We start from the raw sequence: 27,653 nt of genomic DNA on the forward strand, positions 1-27,653 counted from the left end.
ATGTTTCTATCTCCCTCTCCCTTCCTCTCTGAAATCAATAAAAATATAAAAAACAAAGAACAAGAAAAACAAATGCCACCACTATTGCTACACCTAATGTCAAGGCACATGCTGTTGAAAGGTTTTGAAGAAAACAATGAGATGTAATGACGTCAGAGCCAAGGTTGCTTCCTGGTGGTGGTCACATGTGCTCTCTGGCCCTGAATATGACCCAGAGTAGAGCTCATCACCTCCCTTGGATGCGTTTGGGTTTCTGATCCTTTCTGACCTCGTCTTTACCGTTCCCGGGTTGTATACGATGGGTCTTCACTCGGCCAACCTCCTCTGCTTTCTCCTTGTTGCTCTCCTTGAAGCTTGGGTCATGGTTTCCTTTCTCACGAAGGAGGACAATGCACTGGAGAGGTGATCTCTGGGGACTGTCTGGCGATTAACACGCTGACCCAGATTTCTCCTACGGGAGTGCCCTGTTTTCCACAGGACTCCTCGCCATGTTCTGTCCACTGTCCCAGAGGGAGCTTCGATGCTTCCTTGGGGATTCCTATATCCCACATACACACCAGAGAAACAACAACAAAGAAATGGCTGTCGGTCTTGGTGTCACATGTTCCTCTTCTGGCAATTTCCTTCCAGGAAAGTATCATTGGATTGATGAGGATTCTCACATACGTTGGCCACCAGCCTCTCTGAGGACCTCGGAATGAGCTGCCTATTTCAGCAACGGAAGAGACCTGAAAACAACGTAATTGCTGCCGCCATATTCATAATCCTTATTTTATCAGCTAGAGGCCCAAACGTCATTTGTGCTTATGAGTCTCTCTGCTCTGCAGGGGTTTCTGAGGAAGATGCTGTTCATTTTTGCAGACCCATTTCCCAGCTGGCTACCTGGAGGGGGTCGCCAACGCGTCCTTCATTATCCCCATTGTCAAAAGTCTGCAGCGGACACCTTCTAGTCTCTTTACCTAAAGACCAGCCCGGCCGGCGTGGCTCAGTGGTTGAGTGTCAACCTATGAACCAGGAGGTTACGGTTTGATTCCCGGTCAGGGCACATGCCCGGGTTGCGGGCTCCATCCCCAGTGTGGGGCGTGCAGGAGGCAGCTGATCAATGATTCTCTGTCATCATTGATGTTTCTCTCTCTCCCTCTCTCTTTTTCTCTGAAATCAATAAAAATATATTTGAACAAGACAAAGACCACTTCTGAATACAGCTAGAAGAAATAGGATGTGGTAACCTATTAATCAGAAGTTAGGTAGAAAAATATAGCATTTTCCAGGAAGGATGTTGTGGGTGTATTCATTCCTGTTGTAGTCTCAGATAACTGGGTTACAAATAGGTGCTTATCATAAACAAATCCAAGTACCCCCCAAGTTTAGAAATACCGCCCACAGCTTTACGAGGCCTGGTTCATCCATTTGGTCAAATACGTCTGTCACGTGCAGCTGCAGATACCCATGAGTCTCCGATGTCACATTAAAAGGGGAAGAGCGGGAAAACGACGGTGTCTGCACTCCGGGAACCACCCTGTCACTTGTGTTATACTCCATGGAGCTGGAATTTATCCTTGGCTACTTGAACTGGTTAGTGCTCCATGAATCAGCATTCGAATCATTAGTAATCTCCCCGCATTTGTTAGAAAGATGACAGTTGTTTCAGTCTGGTACAAAATACTTCGAGTTAATTTGAATATTGAAGAGTTTGAGGGCGGCGTTTTGGATGCCCCTGGAAGTGAGCTCCTCTGGACACTGCAGGTTTCCGTGTCCAGGGCTCGCTCAGGGGGTGGTTCTTTATCTGGCTGCGGTGGCTTATAATGTGCGACTCTGATTGCCTCGGTGCTCCGTGGGCTCTGGTGTTGAATTATGTCTTTTGTTGTTGTTGTTTTTGTTAATCCTCACCTGAGGACATGTTTCCACTGATATTTTTTTAGAGAGAGTGGAAGGGAAGGGGAGAGACAGTGAGAGAAAGATTGATGTGAGAGAGATACATTGATTGGTTGCCTCCTGCAGGCTCCCCAATGAGGGCCTGCAACCCATGTATGTGCCCTTGATCAGAATCGAACCTGGAACCCAGCAGTCCTGGTGCTGACACTCTATCCACTGAGCCAAACCTGCTAGAGTGAGTTATGTCTTTTTATTGAGTGTGAAGGCTCTCTCTGCTATGCTGTTTCTTTTTAAAAAAATATTTTTTATTTATTTCAGAGAGGAAGGGAGAGAAAGAGAGAGAGAGAGAGCTAGAAACATCAATGATGGGAGAGAATCATGAATCGGCTTCCTCCTGCACGCCCCCACTGGGGATGGAGCCTGCAACCCAGGCATATGCCCTGACTGGGATCCTAGATGCATCAATTAGCATCAATCAGCCATTGTGGTCCTTAATCAGCATCAATTTCCCCTTTATGTAGAGCTACAAGAAAGTGATATTTAAGTAGCATGACACGGTTTAAAGCTTACAAATCCATGCTTTAATTATGAATGTCTTACGGTCTTTTTGATAGATTTGAACTTGTTCAATGATCCAAAATTCATTTATGTATCATTAAAATGGTCAATTTTTAGTTTATTTTGGAGTTAGGTGACCTGTGATTGCACAAATGCTTGCATGCAGACACACATGCGTGCACACAGTACTGTGGAATCCAAATGAGACAGATCTGTCATTTTCAAAGGGTGGTTTCTAGGTATAGGTACGTGTTCTGGCCTGAACTCTAGCAGGCCAGACCTGCAAAACAGTCTTAAGATTAAGCAGATTCTCAATCGTATCTAATCAGGTTCTTATTGATGTGACAACCAGATATATGCTCCTTCTATATCACCCAAGAGACATATTGGATTCACTGAATACGTTGCAATATGATTAATCTCCTGATTGATTTGGCTGAAAGATCGAACCGGAAAGTATTTTCACAGTCATGCAAACTGTTGGCATATCTGGGACTTACACTCCTTTGAACAACCTCTTTCTCAGCAATATTTCTTCTTTTGTTTAGACACACAAGTAAGAGAAGACAAGGTGTGATTTCGACACCCACGCCCCCATCCCTGGAGAGCTTCCCTTTAAATGCAACTGTCTATGAACATGCAAGGGGCAGGGGTTGGGGTGGGCGTGAAGGTTTGCCATCATCTTATCCTCAGAAAATTGCACGACATCCTGAACACAGCCAATTAAAAACACATTGAATCTGAGACAACATTAAGGATGAATCAGACACATTGGTCGCTTCTTTCAATAAGGGAGCCTCTTTCACCAATAATAACCACAGACAAAGGCCAGGGAAAATCTTGCGAAGAATACTGCTTTCAACTAAATGGGAGGACTGCAACGCATGCAATTAGAAGTGTGTGAAAAGTCGGGAAGTGGAAAAGCCACGGTAACGAGAGATTCTTGTAATATCCAGTGTCACCGAGTTTCGGCTCCATCAGGAGTTTTGGTCTCAAGAGGTATCTTGGAAAGGGAAGAAAAAGCCTCAGGAAGTAATAACGAGAACTTGGCAAAGAAAGGCCCTTTATGGGGGGCCCCGCGGGGCAGAGATAATTGGAACAGAGGCTGCCTTCGCCCCGACAGGTGCCCCGTGGTTCCCCCGGGAGTGGCCTCCCCAGAGAACCCAGACACAGTGGAAGGAAAACCGTAGGGGGATGATGGCGATATTGTATTTGCACAAACAGGGAAAAGTGGACATTCACACCATGGCCACCGTGGAAGAGGAGGTGATTATGGGGGTAGTTTACCGGCTGGTCCAGCCGGCGTTTCCTCGGCAACGGTGACAATTGTGTCCCTGTCCCCATCCCTTTTGTAAGAAATGGTGAGTGTGGAGCTGGCCTGAGCGCATTAGTGTTTAGTGGAAGGAAGTTTCCTCTTGGTGGCCAAGCAAACTGTGCCGTTGAGATATTGTCTCAGCTAGGAGAGGCGCTGCACTCCTTAGAGGGCATGGGGGAGAGGGGGGAGGGGGGGAGTGGGGAAAGGAGTATGACATCAACCACTGCCCCAGGACCCCAGCCTGGCTTAGCTGCCCAGACAGAGCCCCAGATCTGATTCAGTGGAAGCACAAATTTACCTGCATTTTTAGTTTTTATGTATTAAAAAGAAACTAGCAAAGGAAAGTTTTAGGAGGAAATTTAGAATACAGATTGGGCTATCTATTGTTTGGAGTGAAACTGAGAAATAAAATTTTAAAAGAGATTCTAGAACAGCGGTTCTCAACCTGTGGGTCGCGACCCCTTTGGCAGTCGAACGACCCTTTCACAGGGGTCGCCTAAGACATCCTGCATGTCAGATATTTACATTATGATTCATAACAGTAGCAACATTACAGTTATGAGGTAGCAACGAAAATAATTTTATGGTTGGGTCACAACATGAGGAACTGTATTTAAAGGGCCAGAAGGTTGAGAACCACTGTTCTAGAAGGTTCTTAATCAGGAAAGAAAACCATTGCTATGCGGAAGTCATTAGCAATAATGATCTAATTATTATAGAAAACAAAACATTAACATAGTCCATCAAAATACCTCTAAAGAGATAGTATGTGTGTTCATTTGTAATGATTGAATAATACCAAGTCGAGGGTGCACCCATTTTAACCATAAGCTGAGCTCGTACAATCTGCAGTCCAATCACATGCTCAGGCGACTAATTCTCAGTTCTGCTCAGAAATGAGGACCACATTCTTCCATCTTTCTTTAATCTGGGCATTTAGGTGATCAATTATTTTGAATTGGTTAGGAAAAACTGAGGTATGTAACCATTCATTCATTCACTCCTTTATTCATTCGTTCCTTTCATGGCTAATGCGAAAGCTGTTACCAAGTGTGGAAGTTTACAAAGGACACCATGTATTTTCCCATGTGTTCTTTATAGGAACTAAAGTGAGTAATATTATAATCTGCTTCTACATATGACAAGATCGATGCTGAGAAAGCCCAAGGACTGGCCAGAGACTAGAAAGTTATTGCTGTAAGTAGAAAGTCCAGAACAAGGAGCTGATTGCAAAACCCGCACGTAACATTTATACTACGCTGGCTCTTAATTAGAATCGCTGCAGCATCCACCTGTGACCGCAGGTACGTCTCCTGCTCATGGACACAGAAAATGATTCAGTCCAGTGACTTGTCCCTGGATTACAAAGCCAGAGGCTGCAATGCCTGTGCAGAGACACAGAGTTCAACTAGGAGGGGAGGATCAATTGTACTCACTCAAAGTCTTCTCTTTCAACCTGTACTATTTCAAATGACTCGTCTCTTGCTGTTTTGTATACACCGCCTAAAAATGTTGTGAAACCTAGAACTCTAATGGGAAGATTCCACCGAAAGTCAGAAAGATGAGCCAGGCCAGTGTGGCTCACTGATTGAGCATCAACCTATGAACCATGAGGTCACAGTTCCATTCCTGGTCAGGGCACATGATTGCGTTACAGGCTCCATCCCCGGTAGGGGGCATGCAGGAGGCAGCCAATCAATGATTCTCTCTTATCATTGATGTTTCTATCTCTCTTTCCCTTCCTCTCTGAAATCAATAAAAATACATTTAATAAAAATAAAGTCAGAAAGATGAACCAGATGACCGTTCATAATCTTTCAAACCAAATGATCTTAATATTTTATTAAGATTAGTGAATAATTTGAAACAAAAGTCCATGACCATTTGTCTTTATTTTTGTATTGATGTATTCAGCCTCTAATATATTTTCTTTTCTAATATATTTTCTTATTTATTGGGTGCTTAAAAACTTCTGTTATTTCTTTAAAAAGAAAACTTTTAGTGAGAAGAGAAAATTTGAACAAGTGGTTATATTAACAAGTACCATTATTTTCAAGTGCAAGAAACTAAGATATGATGATATATGCCGGTGACCGTCCTGTCTGTCTGATACTTGTCAAACCTTTCAGGTTGAATCCACATTTAAATCCTTTGGGCTCAGCTGTAGCTAAATACAAAAACCTTACAAATAGAAGATGAACTATATTAAAATTAGATTTCAAAATTTTCAGGTCATTTCATAAGTGTAATTTCTTCTTTACCTCATTTTCTCAACCATTAACATTTAATAGAATTTAAAATCAGAAAATTTTCTTCATAAAATTAATGCCATGAAACTTCAATTATTTATAGTCTTAGTATTCTATCTCTTTATCTACATACTAGAGGCCCGATGCACAAAATTTATGCAACAGTAGGCCTTCCTTCCCCCCGCTGCCGACTCTGGCTTCCCTCGCAGCCCTGGCTTAGTCCCGAAGGTCATCTGGAAGGACTTCCAGAAGGATGTCCGGTCTAATTAGCATATTCTGCTTTTATCATTATAGATATGACAAAACATTTTTTAATGTTGCATACATAGCATTCATCTAACTTACAGGCTTAGCTCCATTATGACCTTTTCTGAGAGCTTTTCTCTCATAACATCCAAAACATTTTATTTTCTGCCCTGGTAGGCGGGTAGTCTTATAGTGATTACCAGAGGGAAAGGGGAGATAGGAGATAAAATATGCCCTAGTCTGTCCCCTCTTCTCTATCCAAGCTCCTCTGATAAAAAATGGAGAACGCCTCTCTGCCCTGGTGTCTAGGCAGGTTGTGTGAACTGTTTTGTCAAAGAGGATGCCTGGCACCGAAAGCTGCTGGTTCCACGCTCTGCTCAATCCTTCTGCCCCCTGAGGTCCTGCCACCACCTTGGAAACAATCTCAGAATGACCTGCTGGGTATGCGCACCACACGGCCTCGCCATCACTGTGCCCAGTGACCCCAACCAAGGGCAGGAAGTAAAGAGGTTCAACCTTGGACACTAACCTCCCCCACCCCTGCTCACACACCAGCTGAGCACAGACCCATGAGTGAGCCCAACAAGATGGGCTGGGCCCGGAGGTTAGCAGGGCCACCCAGCGTGCCTGCCTGCGGAAGAGCAACCGTAAGTGCGTATGAAACTGCTACGCTTTGGGATGGTTTCCTGTTCACGGTATTGAGGGAACTTCCACGGTGGATGCCCAGGAGTTAGTTCTTTTGTGGCACGAGGAACCCTTCTTATAGGGGATGCTGGTCTCTCATCATTCCACCTATGAGTATTTTGAATCCTCCAGTATTTTAAAAAATAAATATTTCAGAGAGAGGAAAGGAGAGGGAGAGAGAGATAGAAACATCAATGATGAGAGAGAATCATGGATTGGCTGCCTCCTGCACGCCCCCTACTAGGGATCGAGCCTGCAACCCGGGCATGTGCCCTGACCAGGAATCAATCCATGACCCCCTGGCTCATAGGTCGATGGTCAACAACTGAGCCACGCAGGCCTGGCTGAATCCTTTGTAGAGTATTTTAAAGACCATATAGGAAGAGTTGTGCCTGGTTCTTGTTACCCATTTAAAAACACAACTTGGGAGGGTTGGGGGGCAGGAGAGAGGGGGGTAAGAGATCAACCGAAGGACTTGTATGCATGCATATGAGCATAACCAATGGACATAAGACACTGGGGGGTAGGGGAAGCCGGGGTATTGTCAAGGGCGGGGGAAAAAAGGGACACATATGTAATACCCTTTGTAATGCTTTCAGCAATAAAAAATAAAAAAAAAAATAAAAATAAAAACACAACTATTTTTAATACTCTACAAAGTAGGGTAAAGGAGAGTACTTTGGACTGTGGGTTGCTGGGACAGCTGCATGTGATCCTCCATGGGGGGCCCTGGCCAGGCCTCCGGACCAGTCTGAGCTGAGTCGAACTCCAGGAGGTGGCCCCTACGCCGCACCGTAGAGAGGACAGCATTGGATACCCCTCCCCTCATAGAATTTACATTCTCCTTGGAATTTATCAGACTTGGAATCCAGGGAAACCCAGTTCTACTTTTGCTATTTATATCAATTCCACACTCTTTTGGCATAAAAATCTCCATTTCCTTTTAAGCGACCACTTTTATCCATTAGAAATAGATCTACTGGAACTATAAATCACGGTGCTTTCTGTACCCTCCCCCCTCACTCCCCCTTAGCAAGAGTATTTCGTAGACATGAGCAGGGAAAATTGGATGAAACCAAAGTATTATTTGTTTGAAAAATAACTTTATTCCCTGAGGAAAATATATTAAGTAGTCAATTACGTTTAAAAGAATCAATGACTTGAATGTACCCATTGAGATGAAATATTAAATTCTACAAAATGCGTGTTTATGGAGAGGCTATATTGTCCTTTTTTTTTGAAAGTGGATTTGATTGTTTTATTATAGTAACTTCTCATAGGAAGAAAATGTAAATGGTTCAAGTGCATTTAATATATCTACTCAATCATCATTTTTGTTGTTTACAAATAGACCGATTGTGGTAATTTTTTAATTAGCTTCTCCATGGGCGAAACAGGTTTACAATAAAAGTGATTAATATCCAAATTCTCTGCTACTAGAAATAATTGGAAAGTGCCCATCATAACTGCAAGTCCCTTGAATGAAATTGGGGTCTATCGTCTGTGACATCAGTGGTTGGAAATAGTAGTGTTTTTATTCTGAAGAGGCTAGTCACAGTGGAAGCGGTGTTATATTTGGTCTCTACTCAAGCCCATGGGTGAAGATACGATTGTATAAATGGTGCTTCACATTCTGCAAAACATTTTATACAGGTAAGCCTTTTGGTGCTTCTATAACTCTCCAATGGGCAATGGCTGGGGTGACCTGTGCCCTTTTGTGGATGAGGAAACTGGGCGTCAGAGAAGTTACTTGCCAAACGGTGAAAGTCCTTGATACAGGATATTTGAGTGAAAATCACCGAACATGCCCCCCATCTTGCTTTTCTGTTTGAACTTTACTAAAAATATCTGCAAGCCACCACAGGGAGGGGTTCAATGCGGAACTTATTTTTCAAAGGCTCCGTGGCAAATGAACTGAAGAATGCCAGCGAGGGCTTCGCCAGGCATGTCGGCATGTGGGACACTCTGAGCGGCCCGTTGCTGCTGCTAACCTCTGCCTGATCCAGCCCGTGTCACATCCACGTGTGCGTGGAATTCTTGTTTCGTGAGACACACATTCACATGTATGTTTCTACGTCAGTGTGTCTGTGTGTCTATGTGTGGCTTGGTGTATGTGTATATATGTGTGCCTGTGTATATGTGCATGTGCATGTATGTATTTATGTTTGTGTATGTCTGTGTGTGTGTGTGTGTGTGTGTGTGTGGTGGTGCAATGAAGAGAGATGAGTAACCCCGAGCAATTCACACTGGAGTTGAGCGCGTTAAGCCCCGCACCCTCTCCTCATTCCTTCAGAGAAATCACAGGAAGCTGTCAGACGCTGGCCCTCTCATCGCGCTCTAAGTTAAGCTTCATCCGATACAATTTTCACAGGCAGTGAAAACCCAATCAGACCCCCTGCGAGGATCAAAGACAATGTGGACCTCGTCTCTTGTGTTCCCCTCGCAGTTGGCAGCGCAGAGGCCTGAGTGCAGCTCAGAGATGCCGCTGCCCCCCATTACTGCCTCGCAGTGATGCTGAAAACTGACAGGAAAAGGCTGCATTCGCAGGTAATTCACCTACAGCTTGCACCCAGGTCCAAGCAGGAGCTCACTCGCGCGGATGGTCAGCCCCTGCCTGAGTGTGAGTGGCCATGCCTGCTTCTTCCACCCTCTCATCCTTCCTCACCCTAAACACACACTGACCGACGCCCACCGAGTGCTGAGCTATGTGAGGGCCAGGACAGAAGTAACAAACCTCGCTGACCTGCGTGGCTCAATGGCTGAGCCTCCACCTATGAACCAGGAGGTCACGGTTCAAATCCCCGGGCAGGGCACATGCCCTGGTTACCAACTCGATCCCTAGTAGGGGGCGTGCAGGAGGCAGCCAATCAATGATTTTCTCTCATCATTGATGTTTCTACCTCTCTCTCCTCCCTTCCGCTCTGAAATCAATAAAAATATATTTTAAAAATATTAAAAATAGCCGAAACCGGTTTGGCTCAGTGGATAGAGCGTCGGCCTGCGGACTGAAAGGTCCCAGGTTCGATTCCGGTCAAGGGCATGTATCTTGGTTGCGGGCACATTCCCAGTGGGAGATGTGCAGGAGGCAGCTGATTGATGTTTCTCTCTCATCGATGTTTCTAACTCTCTATCTCTCTCCTTTCCTCTCTGTAAAAAAATCAATAAAATATATTAAAAATATATATATATATATATATTAAAAATAATAGTAACCATTTGTTTTTCTGAAACAACCCTTTATCACAATAAATAGGCACTGAGTCTTCACTATTCACTGGAGATAGACAAGTTTATCCAAAACCAACAAAATGGTCAAAAACCTTGCCGTCCTAGGACTTCAATTCGAGGCATTGACGTTGCATAGGTAGGAGCCTGGAGCCTATTACCGCCTTTTCAGAGCCCCCCCTGCCCCCTGAGTGACCCAGACAGTCCCGGGGTTGGTGTTTTAAGGAAATGCTGTTTACAGCACATCATGTGCTCGCATTTTCCCTGAAATAATAACACTAAGGAAGGTGTTATTATTTCAGCGTTTTCCTTCTGGAGGAAACCATAGTTAGGGCTACAGGCCTCCCAGACAAGACAAAGCAGAGTGTATCACCACCCACGCATCATTCCAAGAAATGTGAAGGGGCACCTTTAAGAAGAAGAAAAATAAAAAACATAAATAAGAAAATATGGCAAAGAAAACAATCTCACTGACAGAGGCAAACACATAATAAAAGCAGTGCATCACCAGCTGTGAAGCTAGTACCAAGGCTAGAAGGAGAAAGGGGGGGGGATCATGTGTAATTACAGCAGTAAATTAAGGGATACACACAAGGACACACACACAACAGAGGTAAAAAGTAATGATAAAAACATAAACGTGGACGAGTGAATAAAAATGGCAGTGATTTTGGAATGTGTCTGAAGTTAAGCAACCGCCAACCTAAATTAGACCGCTATCAACAAGGCTTGGTATGTCCAAAGCACATGGTAACCACAAATCAGAAATGTACAGGAGACATGCAAATAATAAAGAGAAAGGAATCCAAATGGACACTAGAGAAAGTCATCAGCATACAGAGAAAGGGAATAAGGAAGGAACTGACAAGAACTACAAGAACAGTCAGAAAACAATGAACAAAATGGCAAGAACTCAATGCCATCGGTGGACAAGCGGATAAAAGAGAAGTGGCACGTTGACACCGTGGAATACTATGCAGCTGTAATAAAGAAGGATCTCTTACCCTTTGAGACAGCATGGAGGGACCTGGAGAGTGTTATGCTAAGTGAAGTAAGACAGTGAGAGAAAGACAAGTAGCACATGATCTCGCTCACATGTGGAATCTAATGAACAAAATAGACTGATGAACAAAATAGATCCAGAGACATGGAAGCATGGAACAGGCTGTCTCAGAGGGAAGGTGAGGGAGGGTGGATGGGTGGATGGGAAGCGATCAACCAAAGACCTTGTGTGCATAGATGCATCACCCATGGACACGGACAATAGTGCGGTGAAGGCCTGGGGTGGGCTGGGAGGGTGGGGACTAGAAGGGGTCCATGGGGAAAAGATAAATAAAAAAAATAAAAAATGAATATTATTTACAGCAAAAATAGCTACTTTCCAGGATCCAAAATGTGCCAAGCCTAAGGATACCATCTCTTTGTAATTGTTTTACTGATTCCTCCAATTGATTCTGCCAGACAAACACGAGTCATGTTCTGCATACGTAGATGATAATGAGGCTCAAAAAACTTAGGTCACACAGAGTCAGCGTCTCCGCCGATAACTGAGCCGTTGTCTCCCACAGGGCAGAGGTCCCGTCTCAACCACAGGAGTAGATGGAGATACTTCCAGCAGTGTCGGAATTACTGTCCACAGAAATAAGAACCCCACGGAGCGCCTCGGGAATGAAATACGACGTCTGTGGACGTGTTTGCATTCAGTACATTACCAAGTCCATGGCCCTAATTTTTCAGAAAAGGTGCAAACTGTGGTTCAAGGTTGAATGCTCTTTTAAGTTGTGCCTTTTGAACACGCGATGTAGGTCATCTCCTGCGTGTATCACTCTCCCCATAATTTACTGACGCAGGAGATGAAAGTCCCGCTGCACTCCCAGGCTGATTACCCAGGGTTTTTTCAATAAATGAAGTTAAAAGCCCGGAATCTTTATCTAAAGACCATCTGAAAGGAACGGCCCCGGCACTGTCCTTTCATATCTGGTGGGCACCGCGGGGTAAATTTTCCCTGCTTAGCAATTCCTTGCAAATATTGCTCAGGTTATGCTAGTGTGAACCGCGAGTTGTCTGAAGGATCTGACGAGATAAAACAGCTTTTTTTCAGCGATTTCCACCTCAACCTTACAGTAGGCAGGTCGAATTCTTTCTAATCCCCTCGGGGGACCTGCAGACCCCTGCCAGCCCTTCTCACTGCCCCCGGGACCCATGTGATCCAATGTGTCCTGCTTCCCCTATTGTCCTCAGGAAAGTTGCTATTGGGGTCACAGAGTCCAACAATGAATTATTCACCGAGAAATTTGACATGGAATTTCATTATCTGCTGATAATGTGCGAATTGTTTTTTGTTTTTTTTTTAATGGGTACGTCCGGCTAAGGATTCTCCAACACTTTAGAGAACGGTTTCGAACACAGAGGAGTTGAAGGCACCAAGCAACATCCTTCCATGGCCCGATGATCTTGGGCTTCCCTGAGTTCCGGAAAGAGACGTCAGGAATAAGTTTTTCTTAAAAAAAAGCAAGTGAGTCCGTAGCCAAATGGTGAGTCACTTTCACGTTGTTGTCTTAAAACACACGTGGGCCTGCGTCACGTGGGCCTGTGGGCCACACTTCTCCTCAGACTATAAACATCCAGTTAAGGCAGCGGTTCTCAACCTGTGAGTAGCCAACCTGTGGGTCATGACCCCTTTGGGGGTCAAACGACCCTTTCACAGGGGTCACCTAAGACCATCGGAAAACACATATATAATTACATATTGTTTTTGTGATGAATCACTATGCTTTAATTATGTTCAGTTTGTAACAATGAAAATACATCCTGCCTATCAGATATTTACATGACGATACATAACAGTAGCAACATTACAGTTATGAAGTAGCAACGAAAATAACTTTATGGTTGGGGGTCACCACAACATGAGGAACTGTATTAAAGGGTCGCGGCATTAGGAAGGTTGAGAACCACTGAGTTAAGGGAACATAGGGTAGGATTTTAGCATGAACTGAGCTATGCTGTGTCTCCATGTCTTTATAAAATTCTTAAAAAGCCAGTTAAAATGGGAGGTCTTCTTCTGTCAGGCTACTGTATACGGGATTTTCCGGAATGTTCCCTTGGGCACACGTCCTGCTCACAGCTCTCTTTTTGAGCCAAGCTGTCTTCCTTCTAATGCGCATCCCACACCTCTGGCCTTTTCATAAATTTCACTCCACAAACTGATTCCTGTCCGTGTCCAACATGGAGTTACATTGGGGGTGGGGTGTGGAGAGGGAATCCCATAAAGCATCCACTTAGTTGCAATTTACAATTGTGATTCTAATCGGCTTGCGTGGTGGTAGGAACACCCAGCAGGGAGGCAGGGGATGGGCACAGGCCCGCTGGGTGTCCAGGGTCCAGGGGAGACGCTGAGGCCACGTGCAGACTGTCTGGCTTTATGGATGGAGAAGCAGACATCCAACTTCACAACATGAAGTGTGTCTCTCTGTGTCCCTCCCCGCCAGTGCCCGAGACACGTTCTCACTTCAGAGCCGCTGCCAGAACCGAGGGTGAGTGAGAGAACTGAGGTGTTCATTTGCCGCAAGCACAACCTCTGAGTACGCTTTGGCAGACTGTAGGAAAAGGATAGCCCAAAACAACGCAACTGGATGAAGCAATTCGGTGCGCAGGCTAAGATTGCGGAGTTCATCGTTTCTTTAGGTTGGGCTTTTACTGCCCAAACTGCAGTGGGGAAGGTTTTCCTTGAAATGCTATTTAAAAGAAATAAATAAATAACAGATTCCAGAAATCGCTAGCGTCACCTGTTGGTGAATCTGAGAAATACAAGATGTCCTGGAATTGGATTTCTCTAAAACTGTTTTTCATTCTTATAGGATCCATCGCAGAAGCAATGTCTGGGGGATTTCGAGGCTGATAGAACTGCTTTGTGCCTCTTTCTATCGTTTCTTCTCATTAAAAAAAAATGAAAGAAAAGCAAAAACAGTTCTCTTTGCGCTCATGGCTGAGGGGTGGCAAGACTGCTTTGTAAAATGCCTTACAAATGTGAGGCTGCTTGCAATAAATGGATTTGTATTTATCTAGTAGATAGGGATGCTACTCCAGAATGAAATAATGATTGCGCCCTCCCCTCCCTATCACTGGCTATGGGAACGCAGTAGGGCCGCTTGGAGCCCAGGCGAAGGGACATAAAGAACATGACGTCTGGAGTGTGGGAGGAAGAAAGAAGCTTATTCAAAAATGTTCTTTCTGCTGAGGACTAATTCTTATTTTCCTGAACAATCTACATGTCATCACTTCCTCTCTTCCCCAAACCCAGGAATAAGTGAAATGGCAGGGACTTAAAAATACAAAAAGCAAGCGAGTCCCAAAGGAAACCAAGGCAATGCTTCAAAAGGAAATTGAAGTAGAGAAGTGGGGGGGGGAGGGGGGAGAGGGAGGAGGGAAGGGGAGAGAGGGGACTAGGAGAGGGAGGGGGAGGGGAAAGAGGTGCCACCAGAATGGTGCTTTCATCTGATTTGCCAGGGAACTCACTCAAAGTGGTCTCCAAGCAGAATTATTAGCCATGACTAGAGATTTTGTCAAAAATGTAGAATCTCGCCCAGCGGGTGTGGCTCAGCGGTTGACGCATGAACCAAAGAGATCAAGGTCCGATTCTGGGTCAGAGCACGTGCCCAGGTTGTGGGTTCGATCCCCAGTAGAGGATCTCTCACTGATGGTTCTAGCTCTCTATCCCTGTCCTTTCCTCTCTCTCTCTCGAAAATCAATAAAACACTTTTTTTTTTTAATGCAGAATCTCAAGCCCCTTGAGTCCCACTGACTCGGAGCCAGGATTAGTCAGATCCCCGGGAATTCGTAAGCCTGTGAATGTTTGGAAACCCCAGGCCAGGTCACTTAAGTCTCATGATCTGTTAGGTACATACTTTTATCCCCATTTTACTGACCAAGAAGTAGAACCCCAGGGAACGGCTTTCACTTTGCCATGTGTCCCACAGGCAGCCAGGGCCTCCCAGAAAAGCAACGTTTTCCTGAGCGTGCTTATCAGAAATGACATTTCCTAGACACTCTGTTTGCTAAATCAATCACTTTTTGTTTGGTCTTTATTGTTCATGTGTGAACATTTTTTTTTCTCCTAGGAGACAGAATAGAGGCTGTTTTATGCATCTGTGTTCCTGGCTCTGTGTTTGTCCTGCCAAAAATGTTTCACAATTTGAGAGTATGTATGTGTGTAATTATGTCAGTATTTGCCATAGCTTTGAGCACATTTCTTAGCTTTTAGTAGTTAGAGTTATTATCCATAAATGAAAATCTGGTAGTGAAACCGTGGTTTGCAATTCTAAAGGGCCTTCAGCATCCTTGCATTTATTCACCCATCTATTCTTCCATCCATCCACCACCATCCCCCTGTCCATCATCTACTCATCCATCCATCCACCACCCATTGACCTGTCCATCCATCTACTCATCCATCCATACATCCACCACCTATTCATTTGTTCACCTGTCCATGCATCTACTCATCCATTCATCCACCACCTATTCATCTGTCCATGTATCTATGCATTTATCTATCCATCTATACATTCATACATCCATGCATCTATTTGATCACAAACATTTTTTCAATATATTTTTACTGATTTGAGAGAGAAAGGGAGGGGGAGAGAAAGACAAAAACATCAATGATGAGAGAGAATCATGGAACAGCTGCCTCCTGCACGGCCCACACTATGGATCGAGCCCACAACCTGGGCATGTGCCCTGACCCGGAATTGAACGGTGATCTCCAGGTTCACACTGAGCCACGCTGGCTGGGCTGATCACACACATTTATCACATAATCTGTTTTATTATTGTTTAATCATGAGTACAAGGATAAATTCCCAATCACAGGACTGATGGAAAACAGTGTATCCTATATAATAAAAGGCTAATATGCAAACTGTCCCCTCCACCAGGAGTTCAACCAGAGGGGGGGGCCGGCTGGCCAACCGCCTGTGACCTGTCCCTACCTCCAATCACCATCCGCCCCCCCCCCCCGCCCCCCCCACCGATCGGGGGCATGGCCGGCCGGCCAGCCAACCTCCTGCATCCCCTCCCCGCTGCCAGCCGGCCTGATTGGCCTGATCAGAGCGAGCTGGCTGGACCCCACCCATGCACGAATTCATGCACCAGGCCTCTAGTTTTATAAATAAAGGAGAACAAGTCCCCCTATTCTCTACCTTTGCTGTTCTGAGACCTGAGGCAGAACCTGCTGGGAGTTTGACCCAGATGCCTTGTCAGCCTCCTGAGGTCCCAAGGTAACGCCTCTCTGTGGTATCTGACAACAGCCACGCCCCTATCTCTGGATAACTCGAGAGATAAAGCCCATGATGGCTGCAGCAGGCCAGGCCCATGTGCCTGCCTCACGTTATGAGAACACAGCCTTTGGACAGAGCTTTAGACAGAGACAGCCGCGGTGACGATAAGCAGATGCATTGCATCGGCTGCCTCCCAGCCCAGATACCCAAGCAGAGACATGGGGCTGGGACGAAGGCATCAGCACCCCACCCCGGGGACAGCGGCAGGCCATGCCTCCAAACAGGGACCAGGCGAGGCTGCGGTGACATCTGAAGTGAATATTCACAACCGGAGAGGAAGTAGAAATCGCTTCACCTCGCGTCCTTGTGAACCAAGGGAGCTTGCCGTGCGGCGTTTCCCTCAGTGGCTGTGTGCTGCCGTCCCCCTGAGGCGCAGCTATTAACTAGATAGGATGGCGTTATTATTGAGATTCTATTTTGAGGAAGAAAAAGTGGAACTCACAGCATGCTCCGGAGGAGGCCGATTTTTCTTAACTGTTTCCTAAGTGGAATTTCTGGCTCCTTGACCTCTGTTTTGCTGCCGCCTGTATTTGCTACAAAAGGTGGAGGGCTTAGCATGATATCTTAACTGTGCGGACTCTGCCTCCCAGAAAGGAAAAACCTCTCTAGCTGAGCCGAGAAGAGAGGCAGTAAACACATCGTGCAGGCAACCAGGCATGTGTCTCCCCTCGCCGGCCCCATCTTCCTCCGGGAAAAAAGAGCCCTCTCTCCAAATTTTCAGCCCTGCACGTGGCCACTGTGTTATGAAATCCCACGGAAAGGGTAGGTCTGACTCTGCCTGGGAGGGTCCCTTGGGAAATGCCGGTGCCCAAGTAATGGGATCCAGGCTTTGGCAGGTAGAACCAAACAGTGGGGTTGGCACTGCCCCCTGAAGGGCTGCTGAGCTACTCTTCCCAGAAGTCAGCCCTGGGGGGAGGGGTGAGTAGGTCACCTTGGCGAGTTGGGCATTTAACAGCCAGGGTCAGAGGTAAGTACTAGGAGTTTTAGAGTCCGACGTAGAAGAGGAGTGAGGGAACTCTCTGAGTCCTGCCCCAGTGGACGCCCTCTGCCTTGCAGCACTGGTTTGGGGTGCACCAGGTATGCCCATCTTTTGGGAGATCTGCTGCCTCCTTGGGTGCCCTGGATTCACCACGGGACCCAGAGCCATGGCGGCAGCTCCATGGATCAGGCGTGGATGGGCGACCAAGGCCGGGCCCCTCAGGTCCCTTCTCCTAGGGCTTTGCCACAGGAGCCCACCAACCAGCAGTCTATGCAGGTGCCTGAATGGGACAAGGAAACCCAGGCTGAGTGCGCTGGCGTGGCCACAGGAGAAGACTGGGCTCAGAGGAGAAAAGGTCATAATGAAGTCCAAAGCGAGGCCCTCTCTGTCCTCTTGGTCTTTGAGACCATCATTTTTGTTTTGTTTTGTTTTGTTTTTTTGTTTTGTTAGCCTAGCCAACTTCAAAAGGCATCTATCATTTGGAAAAAAAGATTTTATTTTTTAAAAGCATATATTATTATTGATTTCAGAGAGGAAGGGAGGGAGGGAGAGAGAGAGAGAGAAACATCAATGGTGAGAGAGAATCATTCATCAGCTGCCTCCTGTACACCCCCTCCTGGGGATCAAGCCTGCAACCCGGGTATGTGCCCTGACTGGGAAGCAAACAGTGACCTCCTGGTTCAACCACTGAGCCACACCAGCTGGGCTGAAACTAAACGATTTTCACGAAGATACTTTGCAAATAATTCAGGCCTCAGAACGAATCTTCTCCGTCGCCAGGACGGCACTTCACCTGAAGGATGTGCGCATTGACGTGGAAATAAATACCCGCGTGAGTTCCGCAAAGTCAATAAACCACGTCACCGAACCTCACTTCAGCACCGAGCGTGTGGCGGGCTCCAGTGCTCTGGGGGGAAGGGAGGATTAACAGCCTGTCCCTGACCCGATAGATGGGGGCGGGGGAGGGGGGTTCCTTTCTCTAACCCTCTTAGACACAACACACGGGCCTCTACTCGGAATGAGAAGATGAGACGTGGCACGTTGGTCCCCGTGGTCCTGATTTTAACTGGAACATCTGGACACATTCAGAGTCTGAGAAACATCCTGGAGTTTTCCAGACTGGAAGGACCGAGCCTCTGAGAAGGGATCTGAAGGCTGTGATCAGCCCTCTGCATACACAGACCTGCCCCTGGAGAAATGCAGTGTCCAAGGCCCAAAGACACAGCCCCACGGGATCCCAGGGAATCTGCAAATCCAAGAGGTTAAATGTCAACCTACTATGCGCTGGATGGAAACGCTGAGCCATTCATCTCCAGAGGCAATGTTCCCATGTGCTGGGAACTGAGTATACTAGTAGAGGGAAGTTGTTTATTATGCAGACTTCCTCAGCAGATGAAGCTTAGATAAACCAAGAAGCTATGAAAATTATCAAGACCCTGGGCCACACCCAGGTTTGTGGGGTTTCTTATTGGGGCACAGGGAGTCTACTCCTCTCCCTCCCCTGCCCCCCAAAAAAACATGGACTGAGAATGCACGGCTCACGCTCATGCCAGGATTAGTGATGGAGACTGGATCCCAGAAATGACTAAAGGAAATGAAATTGTAAGCTCAGCCCTCATGCAGGTGGGAAGACTCCTGGTCACCGAGGGACTCTCGGGCCGCATTCAAATCCCCCCAGCACCCCGCACTGTCCAACTCTGGATGAACCACCTGCCGGGTTTGAACTGTTTCTTTACCTGTGAAATGAGGAGGCAATCACGGTAACAGCACGAAGAAAGATAATCACAATATCTTCCTCAAGGACAACTCGGGGAATAAGAGAAATGAATTATAATGTTTACAGAATTACAGAGAGCTCTGCAGGAGTTGATCATTCTGTTTAGCCTCCCGTCTCTCTTGTTTCTTCCTCACGGTCTTTGCCGTAAACATGCCCACTATTCATCTCTGGTCCCAGGCCTTCCGCTCTGTCCCTGCTCTGCCCCCTCCCCCACACCCATCTCCTGGGCTCCGAACAGCTGCGGTGCCCAGCTGCATGCATGCTCCCCTTCCTCCAATGGAAAGAGACCTTTGAGCCCGGCCAGTGTGGCCCAGTGGTTGAGCATCAACCTATGAACCAGGAGGTAACGGTTTGATTCCCGGTCAGGGCACAGGCCTGCCTTGTGGGCTCTTTCCTCCTGGCTCAGACTCAGGAGAAGGTTGGGACTTCTACTCCCCACCCTTACTTGCTCATGAAAACACGGGCACATCTTTAACTCTTAGGAGCTGCTTCTAAATTGGTAACATATGTCCGGGGGCTTGGGTGATCGGATTCGGTGGAGCACATCAAATATTCTGATTGTGCCCTGGCCGCCATGCCCTCCCCTGTCTGACTCCCTCTGGCCCTTGGGCATCTGGGGGCTTTGCCAGGACCCACAGGGTGTGATCAACAGCGCCTCCCTTACCGCCTTCCCGAGCCTAGGGTCTCTGCCAGGCCCCCTCCCCCACAATACTTCATGGGCCTGAGCCCAGGACCTGGGTCCTAGTTAACCGGCAGGGCCACCTTGGGCAAAGCAGACAATCCTCTGGCCTGGGGTGCCGAGCTCACTGAGGGACCCCGTGTCTGAGTGTCTGGGGTCCTGATTCGTGTACAGATGCTGCCACACAGACAGGGGACCCGCCTTTTTGAAGAGCTCAGCTCTGCTAAGTTGGGTAAAACATTGACCAAATTCTATTTTTTTTAAAAAAAGCAAGGGTTGCACCGAGCGAGCAGTTAATGGATTCATCTAGAGCAGTGGTTCTCAACCTTCCTAATGCGGCGACCCTTTAATACAGTTCCTTGTGTTGTGGTGACCCCCAATGTCATTGTAACAAATTGAACATAATTAAAGCATAGTGATTCATCACAAAAACAATCTGTAATTATATATGTGTTTTCCGATGGTCTTAGGCGACCCCTGTGAAAGGGTCGTTCGACCCCCAAAGGGGTTGTGACCCACAGGTTGAGAACCGCTGATCTAGAGGCAGAACGTTAACGGAATTCCCCACCTTCTGGGAGGAGACCCCAATCAGTGCAGGGCCTGCTGGTCAACCTTCACCATCACAGCCCTGCGTCGGAGGCGCTAAAGTGGGTGCTCAGCCACAGCCGCTCAGCGCCCCCACACCGCTCAGAGCTCTCCATGCACTTTAGTGGGATTTCTACCCCCAGAGCCTCCTGGCCCTTTGCTTTGTGACGGGACCCGGTTCCTGGAGGGGCCAGAACGTGCCCCTGTGAGGTCAGGACTGTCGAGCTGAAGCGTTAGAGCCGGAGGGAGCGGCTCTCTCCCGGCTCCCTGTCTGCCTCCCAAACCCACCCCTTTAAGGAAGACTCTGTTCCGGGGAGGGGGACTCCTGACAGGGGGGTGCGAAGTGGCAGACACAGGCCTTGGGAACACACCCCACCTCCATTCCTTCCCCGGCACGTCTCAGTCGTGTCCTACTGTTTGTTTTCCCTTGAAATCCTACAATGTTCCCTTGTTACGCCTTCGGAGTTCACGGCCAATGCCAGGGGTCTCCTGAAAGGGGGTGCGCGCCTCCCCGCCCTGCACCCCACAATCTCCTCCCTCCCACAGCCGCCTCCTATTTGGTGCATCATCTGACAGGATTGCTTTCACACTCGACACAGGACCACAGGCATTTGCATATGATGTCGCTCCTTTTTGAAATGATTGACTTCTTGGGTTTAGGACCCTGGCCATTTTCCATCTTTTTTTTTTCCAAATTATTATTTTATTTATTTTTTTATTTATTTTTTTATTGCTTAAAGTATTACAAAGGGTATTACATATGTGTCCTTTTTTTCCCCCCGCCCTTGACAATCCCCTGGCCTCCCCTACCCCCCAGTGTCTTATGTCCATTGGTTATGCTTATATGCATGCATACAAGTCCTTCGGTTGATCTCTTACCCCCCTCCCTCCTGCCCCCCAACCCTCCCCGGCCTTCCCACTGCAGTTTGACAATCTGTTTGAGGCAGTTCTGCCTCTGTATCTATTATTGTTCAAAAGTTTATAATGGTCTCTATTACCCATGAATGCATTTTCCCTCCTTTATCTCCACAGCCCGGACAGGCGGCCTCAGAATAAAGGGAGGAACAGGGACTGGTGCTACCTGTCGGCTTGTTCCTGGACGGACGGCCCAGACTTCGGCTCTCCCGTGCTGGACTCTTTCTTCTCAAGCTGGAAAGGATCCCGACGGCCTGTAGCTACAAGTCCACACGGTGTGCGGCTCTGCTTAACCTCGGGGCCTGCACGCGCTTCTCCGGTTTTGTGGTTAACCTTTGTCTCCACGCTGTGAATCCCACTGGTTGGAGGTGGCGCAGCAATGTCGGCTCAGCTCACCTCGAGGTCAGGAGCGTGACCTTCTCCCTCTGGAATTCACATTATTTTTACTAAGTGACTCCAGCTATGAAGCATTGGTCGGAATTCCCCACACACCGTGGTCTCCACAGACAGAAAGGAAATGTGCAAACCTGGGACAAGCTATGCGCCCTATGCTTCTTTGTGTTGTTGATTTTTTTAAATATGTTTTTAGAGCGAAAGGAAGGGAGAGGGAGATCGAGCCCACAACTTGAGCATGTGCCCTGACCTGGAACTGAACCTTGATCTCAATGCTGAACAGCTGAGCCACACTGGCAGGGCTGGTTTTTGTTTTTGCTTTTTTTTTTTTTACTCTTTGGTTCAGTTTATTTCCAGACATGCTTTTAAAAAAAATTTAATTATCTTCTGTCCTCTTTCTCTCGCACTGTCCTACAATTTTTGCTTAACGATACTTATAATCCCAAATCACAATTTCTATGAACATGTATCCAGGCAGAGGTTCATTTTAATTACTCCTGACACTCGGCTCTAATTTTCCAGTAAAGATAATTTGAAAAGGAATCGGGAGCTGATTCCTCGGTACATTGCTTTTTATTAAGTTTTTTGAAGAAGGGGGAAGGTTATTAATTCTCAGGTATTAAGGGTGGATCACAGACGTTAAGCTAAAGGAGGCGCTTCCATGGGCTCCTTGAGGGCACGGGGGTCTTGCAGAACGAGGAGGAGGGACGCCCACAGCCCAGGACGCCGGCTCTTTCTTTTCAGAATCTTTCATTTTCAAATAACCCCTCATATCGGAAAAGGATGACTAGTCAAATTAGAGCTTAATATTGTCGAGTGTGAAATCCTCCCATTATTTCCTGCCTTCAAAGAGTTTCTAAGTAGAAGACGAACAGTCTTTTCCATATTCTAAGCAATAAAACATATTTTGGAGAAGCTGTTAACATCATTACTTAGAGAGCGCTGAGCAGGAAGAGGTCAAGTTCAAGAAGGAAAAGCCTCCATGGATCCCTGCATGTTACCCACATCTACTCGGTCTTCCCAATTTTTATGCAACGCCTCCGCCTATCTTTTTAAAATAATATATATTTTTATTGATTTCAGAGAGGAAGGGAGAGGGAGAGAGAGAGATAGAAACATCCATCGATCGGCTGCCTCCTGCATGCCCCGTACTGGGGATGGAGCCCACAACCCGGGCATGTGCCCTTGACCGGGAATCAAACCCTGACCTCCTGGTTCACAGGTCGATGCTCAACCACTGAGCCACACCGGCTGGGCATTCCTCAGCCCATCTTAAAGAAAAAACTATATAACAGGTTGAACAAAGGTCTGTGTTTCCTTCCCTCCCCCCTACCCCCACCAGATGAATCTCTTTTTTAAAAAAAGCTTACTCTTTCATCAGGAGGGACCACCAGGTAAGCCGGGGAAATGAACCCGCGAGGCATGGGCGGGCTCCGTGAGAACCTCCGCCACGAAGCTGAGGAGACATCCTGCCCATCTGAACAGGAGCCGCCGCTGATCCTGAAGCGGTGAGTGCGGGTGTGAAGTGTGCATGGCAGAGGAAACTACACTTGCTGGCCGTCTTTACAATCCCAGCGGATGTTTTCTGCCTTTGACGCGTACACTGAATCTCCCCTTCACCCTAGGGTGCCTCTGTCTCTCTCTGGAGGGGGCGAGAACCAGCCTGGCAGGCCCAGCCCGCTTGGAGTGGGCAGAGGGCACGCCATGGAGCCTTCATCCTGCACCCCTTTCCTGGTAATGAACACATCTGAGAGAGCGTGGCGGGTGCAGTAGGCTCAGGGCCGGGAGCAGACCTCCTGGACCCCGGAGGCAGCATCGCCAGGAGCTCAGGGCGGGACAGGACAAAGGGGATATTGTCTGCTTCCCTTTCCTCAAGGGGAGATAATACTGACAGTGCCCAGCGCCTAGAGCTGTCCGGAAAGTTGAATGAGATGACACACAGCAATCAGAGCAGAGAGGCCGCTATCATATTTTTATGATTAACTTATTATCAGAAGCCGCCAGAGCCTACAGCGTTTCATCTCCAGGTTACTCAATGGGAGATAACTCAGCTGATTGAAATAGATGAAATATAAAGATAATAACTTCTGGCCCTAGCCCATTTGGCTCAGTGGATAGAGCCTCAGCCCTCGGACTGAAGGGTCCCCGGTTCTATTCCAGCCAAGGAATAGAACTAGGTTGCAGGCTCGATCCCCGGCCCTGGTTGGAGTTCATGCAGGAGGCAACCAATTGATGTGACTCTCTCACATCGATGTTTCTCTCTCTTTGTCTCTCCCTCTCCCTTCCACTCTCTCTAAAAAATGTCCTCAGGTGAGGATTAACAAAACAACCAACAAAAAGAATAATGATAGGTTCTGGTTTGATTTGTAGGACATGTGGCTCTTTTGTCATCTTCTCCAGGAGGCGTCTCATCTGAAACTGACAGACATGCTGCTGCATCTTGACCTGTCGCCTCTATTTTCCCCACCGCACGGATTCCCTCACCTTCCTGTCACGGTCCTTCTCCTCAAGATAAGAGGTTTCTATTAGCGTTGTTCCTTCATATACCCCCGTGGGCAGACTAGTGCCTGGAACTCAGCAACATTTAGTGAACATCGGTTGAGTGAGGGGAGGAAGAAGAGAAGAAAGGATGGAAGCAGGTTCAACTGCTTTTGTCCAGAACCGCACAGCAGGCCTGACCCCTGGCAGGACACTGAGTCCTGCCCCCGATGCCCGTGCAGACGTGTGGTCCACGCCCAAAGGTTCTTACAACTGGGAGCTGCTCCAAAGGTCCAGGGAGCGTCATTGGTCCCCGCCAAGGGTCCTCCATAACCGGTCCTGTCCAAATGGCCCTGCGTTCAAATAGCCCGTAACACGTATGCACACTTTTGGTTTACAGGATGAATACCCTAGGGAATACTATCGTGTTTCATGGATGCCATATGCGTGTGGCTGTGTCTCCTTGGTCGCCTAGCACAGCGGTGAGGTAGATGGGTTCCAATCTTTCAAAAGAACAGGATTTAAGTAGCGAATGTCAAATAATAGTAAGTCTATTTTCTGAGGCCACTACTGTTATGTCCTGTCTACCCTGGAGGGTTCAGGACAACGTTCACTCCGGGGCCTCCTTCAGCCACACCCCGATGTACATCACGTCTACACCCCGAAAACGTCATTCCACCCCGGGGTACTGAGACTTCATTACCGCCTATTTCTATTAAAAACCTGTCTCTGTACAATAAAACCCAATAGTCTAAGACTCTCAAACCTTCCTTTCCAAACCTACCGAGTGTTACACAGAAAAGGTGGTGTCTTAGGAGCAGTGACCCCCAACATTTGAATTAAGGGCTAATGTCTGTTTGCTCCATACCTCTAAAATTCACTTATCCATCTCAAAGCACAGCCTGGCCGGGTGGCTCAATGATTGAGCCTCGACCTATGAACCAGGAGGTCTCGGTTCAATTCCCAGCCAGGGCCCATGTCCGGGTTGTTGGCTCGATCCCCAGTAGGAGGCATGCAGGAGGGAGCTGACCAATGATTTCTCTCTTCATTGATGTTTCTATCTCTCTCTCTCCCTCTCCCTCTCCCTTACTCTCCGGAATAAATAAACTCAATAAAAAAAAATTTTTTTAAAGCATAAAAATGCATCTTTAATAACATATACACAGGTATTGATAGGGTCATGGTTCTCTAAATGTAACTGAAACACATAACCGGAAGTGGGTCAAGTGAAAGAAACACATCAGTCCAGCTGCAGAGGTGTCCGCAAGGTAAGCTACTTCCTCTGCGCTGTTTCCTCTGCTTCCCAGACATGATGCCATGAAGGGGAGGGGGTGTCTTTACAGATTTTCTGGCGCCATCCCAACTAAACCCCTCCTCACCCGGGGATCCGTTTCCTTGTGTTGGGGAACCTCGACCAGCTCTCCCTTTGGCGCCATATTAAACCATAATTAACAAACTAAAAATTAGTGCAAACAAGGTGCACAGGCAGGGGTAATCGCATCAGCCTATTGATTGTCGTTTAGCGGTTGTTCCCTCTCGGGCGGCGGAGGGAGCAGTGACAGACAGCGGGCGTGACACCACCTGCCTGCAGCATCATGTCACTTACGCACGAGGATCCGCAGGGCTAGTGTCTGCGGAAAACGACACTCCTGGAAATGACGGTTCCGGCTGCTGCAGGGGCAGAAATGACCGCCATCGAGATGAGCGAATGTTCGGGGTCTCAGGAAACGCTGTCCCCCCATTTCTCTTCCTTCCCGACACAGCTTCCTGCTCCGGGGAATGAGGGCGCCGAGCAGGATGCTTTCCTGGTGATGGAAGAGGCCGTCGGCCGGCCTCGTCCTTCTTCTCGCCTGTGTCTGGGCCCGAATGAGAAGACGGATCCCTGATGCAGGGGGAGCAGGGAGGCAGTGCGGGTCCTGGGCCCCGATTAGATCAGGTGCTTAACGAGGGACGTCCGCTTTCACCACGCGAGTCGTTGGAGCCCCGTCAGCGCCGCGTTTAAACACCGCAGGCAAAATATTAGCTTTGGGTCTGCGGCGGATCCATGGCCCTGAGTGTCCCCGGCACGTTTGTCTGGAGGATTCTCTTGATGGGAAGGAAATTGCTACGATCAATCTCTGTGTCGTGAGGGATCCAACAAAACGCCGAGCGGAGAAATGCCTTCCGTGGGCCCTGCTCAGCCGGATAGGGGAGCTGGACAGTGAGCTGCTGGAGCTGCTGCAAGAGACCCACCATTTATGTTCTAGGTGTTTTTCCCTGGTTGATATGAACCCTTGTGTTTTGGGATCATTTTTCCCTCCAGCACATAGGATGCAGTCTCCACAGAGCAGACAGCAATTCCGGGGGCCCTGCCTGGTTGTTATGAGTAGTTTAGGAGCTTGTATTTTTCTTGAAAGAAAACCTCTGAAATTCTCAACTGCGTTGCCCACATGAGTTCGATTTGTTTCTTCCCGAAATCCGCCTGAGTGTGGCCCAAGTCGTTGCACCATTTCCTGAGCACATGGAGACACGGGGAGAGCATGTGGCTCGTCGGGAACTCCTCAAGGGAAGAGCAACGGTGAGAAGAAAGAACTCTGGGGCCTACTTTCCGGGGATGGTGATGAGTCAGTCCTGGGCCCGATGTCCTCCATCTCCATGTGTCCTTTACGATTTCACAGGGCACAGCAGGAACTGAAAGGCACAGCGAGCCCGGGTTGGTGTGGCTTAGCTGCTTCGGTGTCATCTCTTGCATCCAAGGCTCACCAGTTCGATTCCCATCAGTGCACGTGCCCAGGTTGTGGGTTCAATCCCCAGTGAAGGGTGTGCAGGAGGAAGCCAATGGATGTTGCACTCTCATATCAATGTTTCTCTCCCTTCCTCTCTCTCCAAAAATCAATAAACTATTCTTTAATTTTTTTAAAAAAAGAGGAAGAAGTTGCACAGAATGAGGTTCTCAAGAGCAACCAGGGGATACAGTCCCTCTTCCATGTGCCTGCGGTCGCCTTAGCTTCATGAGTCCCTGCCTCTGTGACATCAGGGGGCTGGGCTTCCGGAGGCCATCACAGCAGTTTGCTTTGCAAGAGGCCTGGGCAGGAGGCAGCTGAGGGGGTGGAGGATGGAAGTGCCAGTGGACTTATCGCCTGATGGGAGGGGCCATCTGCTCCCTCCATGAAGAGGGAACAAATGTCCCAGCCGCTGTGGCTCAGTAGCTGAGCATCAATCCAGGAACCAAGAGGTCACCGGTTCGATTCCTGTTCAGGGCACAGGCCCAGGTGGTGGGCTTGATCCCCAGTGGAGGGCAGGCAGGAGGCAACAGATCAGTGATGTTCCTCTCTCTCATTAATGTTTCTATCTCTCTCCCTCTCCCTTCCT

This window comes from Myotis lucifugus, unplaced genomic scaffold (assembly GCF_000147115.1).
Source record: "Myotis lucifugus unplaced genomic scaffold, Myoluc2.0 scaffold_315, whole genome shotgun sequence".
Classification (NCBI taxonomy): Eukaryota; Metazoa; Chordata; class Mammalia; order Chiroptera; family Vespertilionidae; genus Myotis; species Myotis lucifugus.